Here is a 6,000-nt window from a genome sequence, read left to right as displayed (position 1 = left end):
CAATAATGAATGAAGCTGCTATAAACATTCATCAAAAAAAACAAGTGGGCTTCCCTGGTGGCGCACTGGTTAAGAATCTGCCTGCCAATGCAGGGGACACGGGTTCGAGCCCTGGTCTGGGAAGATCCCACATGCCGCAGAGCAGCTGGGCCCGTGAGCCACAATTACTGAGCCTGCGCGTCTGGAGCCTGTGCTCTGCAACAAGAGAGGCCGCGATAATGAGAGGCCCGCACACTGCGATGAAGAGTGGCCCCCGCTTGCCACAACTAGAGAAAGCCATCGCACAGAAACGAAGACCCAACACAGCCATAAATAAATAAACCTTTAAAATAAAAAAAAATAAAAAAAATAAAAGTATGACATTAAAGAGACAATTGGAAGTAATACTGACTGGGTATTTGATGATATTAAGGGACAACTGTTAATGGTAAGGCATAATAATGGTATCTTTATCTTTTAAAGCTACATCCTGAACTATCTGAGGGTGAACCAAGACAACGTCTGGAATGTGCTTCTAAATGCCACAGGATTTGTGACCACCTAGAGGGGTGGGATAGGGAGGGTTGGAGGGAGGGAGACACAAGAGGGAAGAGATATGGGGATATAAGTATATGTATAGCTGATTCACTTTGTTATAAAGCAGAAACTAACACACCATTGTAAAGCAATTATACTCCAATAAAGATGCTAAAAAAAAAACTTAAAAAAAAATAAATTAATGACAGAGGAGGGGGCAGAGGCTGGGGGTGAGAACAGGTGAGACAGGACTGGCCATGACTCGATCACTGCTGAAGTTGTGGAGTGGGTTTGTCTCTCTTGTATATGTTTGAAATTCTCCATCATAAAAAAGTAAAAGAAAGAAAGATCAGAATCAAGTATATAGGAATCAAGTATATAGGCTAACACAACATTGTAAAGCAATTATACTCCAATAAAGATGTTGGAAAAAAAAAAGACCATAGGCTCCAGAGGAAGCGATGTCTTTGCCTTTATGTTGAATTTACTTTCAAGCTCTCTCACTGTGGCCCAGCTGCCTGGCTTGTCACCTGGGCCTGGAGCCTAAAGGACCATTCGTGATAGCTCTAATTTGGCAGCGTGATGGTTACGAGCATGGGCTCTGGAGCCAAATGCATGCTTCAGACACCGGCTCTGCCACCTCCCAGCTGTGTGGGGGACCTTGCCCCAATCCGTCACCCTGCCTTCCTCTCCATTCCCTGGTCTGTGAGTAGGGTTAACAGTAGTGCCACTTTAGGGGCAGATTAAATAAGTTCACGTTTGTAAAGCCCTAGAGCAGTGCCTACTGCGTAGTGAGCACTAAACATGCGTTAGCTTCCCCTCTTTGTTTATTCTTCACTTTCTCTGCAGCTCCAGCTCTGTGATAGGAGCTCTGAGTGAACGAGTGCTAAATAAGAAGCACAGACCACCATGTGGGTACTGCCTCTGCTTGGGGGGTGTGGACTGTGCCCCAGAGGAGGCCATAGCCAACCAGCACCCACAGTACGGAGCCCTGGCCCATCAGAGGGCTGCGGTTGGGCTGGGGCACCCCAGGCCAATGTTATTTCATGTGCAAACATGCCAAACCCTCAAGGTCAGGGTGAACTGAAGCAACAGGGAGGTGCTCACTGGGTCACAGTGGGGACAAAGAGGCAGCCCATGGGTCCCTGGGATGTTTCTGAAGTTCTGTCCTCAGGGCAGAAGGACAGGGCAGAAAGGGACATTTCCTAAGAGCCCACCAGGCGCCAGGCTCTGTGTGCACATCCATGGACCCTGGCAACAACCCTGTGAGCCTGGCAGGGCCAGACAGCGCGAGGCACCTGCCCAAAGCCACGTCACTGTACGTAGCTGAGCTGGTATTTGAACACACAGACCTGTGTGATTCCAGAGCCCCCTGGAAAGTTGATAAATTTTACCAGATCCTCCCCAGCCCTGGGAAAGTAAAAACAGAGCAACGTTTATGAAGCCCCATTTCATTACACATACCTCATTTTTACATGGCGGGGCCATCAAATGGGCTGAGAAAGGCTTCTGGTGATGAGTGCTTGGACTCAGCATGTGTTGAGTTCAGATTCTAATCCATTTCCAAGGGGGGTCGTCAAGGAGACAGGTAGACAGAGTCTGGAGTTTGCAGAAGTCTGCGCTGGAGACATAAATGTGGAAGTCGTCATAGAGCAGCACGTAGAGGCGGTCGGTCAAGATCACCAAGGGAGTGGGTGAAGGCAAAGGAAGTGATGCCTTGAGCCCTGGGGCCCTCGGAAAAGCAGCAGCTGCATCTGAGAAGTAGGGACCATGAGGTAGAAGGAAGGCAAGAGAGGGCTGTGTCCTAGGAGCCAAGGCAAAGCGAGGACTGAGGACTGACCATGGGCTTTGGCCACAGGAGAGGCAAGGGAGAACGTGACAGGAGCGGTGTTGGTGGAGCCCTGGTACCCATGCCTCGGGCCTAAAGCAGCCCCACGACCTGGGCGGCAGAGCAAGGAGGCCAGGGGTGTCTCCATGGAGCTTTGCAAAACGACTTGCCTGCTGCCAGAAGCAGACCTGAGGTCACAGGGGCACAGGCAGAACTGGTACCTTCCCAAGAGGCCCCCAGGGCAAGACAGGCTCACGTTCCTGCTGCTTCTGCCCCTTGTACCCGGTGCTCCTGTCCTAGGGCAAAGCCTTCTGGACGGGCACAGCCTTGGTGACACCATGGAGATGAAGGGGCTTGAGACCTGCACCAGGGCCACCCCCTCCTCTCACCCCAGGCTGAGGGAGACGCTTCCTCTCAGGGCACCCCAGGTGGGTGCATGGGGCCCAGGAGGGCACTGCCATGTGGACGACTCAGGAGGAACGGGAGCCCTCGCCCCTCCTTCCAGTAGAAACTAAAGGAGGGCGACCCTCCAAATAGAGTAGGGGAGAGAGGTTGACTCCTGGTTCCATGGAAAGGGGGGTCTACACCAGCGACAGGGCGAAGCAGGCAGGGCATCTGGCATTTCCCACCACACTGAGTCCTGGGACCGAGCAACCCTGGGGGGCCGCACGGCTTCCCTGCAGAGCCACAGGGGGTCTTCTTTCCTCCCCTCAGATCTAAAATGACTTCTGCTGCACCCTCCAATAAGCCTCCCTCCCCACCCACCTCCGCCCCCCCCCCCCCCCGCTGTCAAGTTGACTGGGCCATGGGGTGCTCAGATATTTGGCCAAACGTTATTCTGGGTGTTTCGCTAAGGGTGTTTTTGGATGAGGTTAACACTTAAGTCAGTAGACTGAGTCAAGCAGGTTGCTCTCCCTAATGTGATGGGCTTCGCCCAATCAGCTGAAGGCCGGAATAGCAGAAAAGGCTGATCCTCCCCAGAGTAAGATAGCACTCTTCCTGCCTGACCGCCTTTGAACGGAACATCGGCTTTTTTTCCTGCCTTTGGACTCAAAATGAAACATCGGCTCTTCCTGTGTCTCTAGCCTGCTGGGCTTCAGACTAGAACTACACCATTGGCTCTTCCTGGGTCTCCTGCTTCTGAGTCACTTCACCCTACAGATCTTGGGAATTGCTGGCTTCCATAACTGTGTGAGCCAGTTCCTTTAAATCTTTACACACACAAACACACACCCACACACAGGTGTGCACGCACACACACGTGCACGCACACACTCGCACACGTCTTAGCGGTTCTGTTTCTCTGGAGAACCCTGACTAATAAAACAGGTAAATCCCGGGTGACTAACGCCAGCATGCCTGTAGACGACGCCACCCAAATCCCAACCAGTGGGTCCACATTCCAGCAAACTCTAATCGACACTGACTTCAAGGAACCATTGTAACCACTGTTCTCACTTTTCCAAACAAGAGGAGGGCATTGCTTTTCTGCCTTGAAGGTCCCCCTTTAATACGCGTATCACCCCCACCTGAGGTAGGAGGTGATATGGCTTTATCCCTGCCTTGTGGAGGGAGGGACAGAGTGAAAAATAAGTTTGCTCAAGTCATGTGTGGACACGGAAGGAGCAAGCTCCAGACGGGTGCCAAACCTGTTGCTCAATGTCTGTGCAGCGTGACCCACCCCGGACACTTGCCGGACAACATGCAGCCTCACCCCTACACAGGTGCAGTCGATCTGGGAGTAGGGGTGACCCTCCTCTCCTGGGGTATCTGCCCAGGTGGAGGAGGCGACCACTGCATCTGTGCTCCCAGCTGGAGTCTCGACAAGCATACTGGAGCCACTGCTCCACACAGAACAGGGAGAAAAGGCAGGACGGAGGATGGGTCTTGAATGGTCTAACGGAGGAGTCCCCAGAGTGCCTTCTGTGGGACACTGGTCCTGGAACAGGCTACAGAGAAGCAAAATGGATTGCCTCAATGAATTAATTTGGGGCAATGCCCCTTAGGAGAGACCTATCTTGGAAGCAAAGTCCATAAAGACGACTCTGAGAAGTACCGTAGGAAGAGCTTGCTTAACTTTGCCTTACTATAACCATAAATTTTTAATTTTGTTTTTAATTTTGTTTCCCCATAATACCAATTAACATCCCACATCCTTTGGAATCAGTAATGTTCCATAGAACATGTGCAGGAAAACACTGGTCCAAACAATTATTGAGCAAGAATTAATACCGAATTTTCTCCTCTTTCCTCGTTTGGGCTGAGTCTTGATTAAAAAAAAAAAAAAAGTGGTATTTACTCTGAGCTTACTCAGAGCCAATCAAGTAGTTAAGTTCTTAACTCCTGTAATCCTCAGGGCCACGGGAGGTATTGGGAACCATTAGCATCCCCATTTAACAGATGAGGAGACCGAGGCAAAAAAGTTAAGAAACTTGCCCACTGTCAAACAGCTAGTAAGTGTAGACTGAATTAAGATACAATTCACCTCTGGTGGCTTAATTTCCTTGTCTTCTTCTAGTTGCTCAAGCCCAAATAATACCATCCAGCTGTCCCAGGCAGATTCTATAGTCCAAAGTGAACTGTAATTGGAACATTTGTCAGAAAACTTTCAAATACAACCATGAATCCAAGAAAGATGCTAAGCTTTAAAGGAGACAAAATAATGAGCTGTGCCCTTGACCTCATGTTATTTTTGGGGGAGCAATTTGGGTGAACTGCCACAGTTTTACTTTTCTTTATTCGTTTCTGTACTGCATGGATTTTCTGCAAGGTGCAGCTATTATCCTTGCGAATCAGAAAAAATAAAATTACAAAGTGCCCTGGGGTCCAGGCGGTGGTCAGAGGGGAGGTGGACATGGGGGAGGACAAAGGGGATGGTCTCTGCCAAAATGAGGTGGTTCTGTCCAAACTCTGGGGGCTGCACTGCTGTTCCAGACTGTGCTAGAGTTTTCTAGAACAGAAGACACCTCTGTCTCCTGGGGTGACATCCCTGGACGGAGGAGATGGAACTTCCTGACAAATGGCAGAGCCCATCTGATGCCAGCAAGGCCCTACAGAGCACACAGGGACCTCAGGAAGAGAACGTGGCTTTAGGGACTGCATGGTCTCTGGAAGTGGAGGCCATGCAATTTGCTGGTTAGTTCCTAGGGAGCGCTACTTAAAGCAATACCAGGTGTATTAGTTTCCCATTGCTGCTGTAACCAATCACCGTAAACTTAGTGACTTAACACAGATTTATTCTCTCACGCTTCTGGAAGTCAGAAGTCCGAAGTCAGTTTCACTGCACTAAAGTCAAGGTGTTGGCAGGGCGGGTTCCTTCCAGAGTCTCCAGGAGAGAACTTGTTTCCTTGCCTTTTCCAGCTTCACAAGGCTGCCCACATCCCTTGGCTCGTGGCCCCTTCCTGCATTTTGCAAGCTCATCAGCCCAATCTCTGCTTCTGTCATCACGTCACCTTTTCTGACTCTCACTCGCCCTGCATCCCTTTTACAAGGACCTCTGATTATATCAGCCCACCTGGATAATCCAGGATGGTCTCCCACTCAGGGGCCATTATTCAGCCCATCACTACAGGGGACAGAGGCTATTGTTCTCTGTGAATACTAAGAAACACAAGTGTTAAAGTACTAAAGATGTAACCTTGATCCCATCAGTTGGT

The sequence above is a fragment of the Balaenoptera acutorostrata genome, chromosome 18, assembly GCF_949987535.1.
Source record: "Balaenoptera acutorostrata chromosome 18, mBalAcu1.1, whole genome shotgun sequence".
In the NCBI taxonomy this organism is placed as follows: domain Eukaryota; kingdom Metazoa; phylum Chordata; class Mammalia; order Artiodactyla; family Balaenopteridae; genus Balaenoptera; species Balaenoptera acutorostrata.
The sequence above is the reverse complement of the archived record's forward strand: the minus strand, read 5'-3'. Positions refer to the sequence as shown.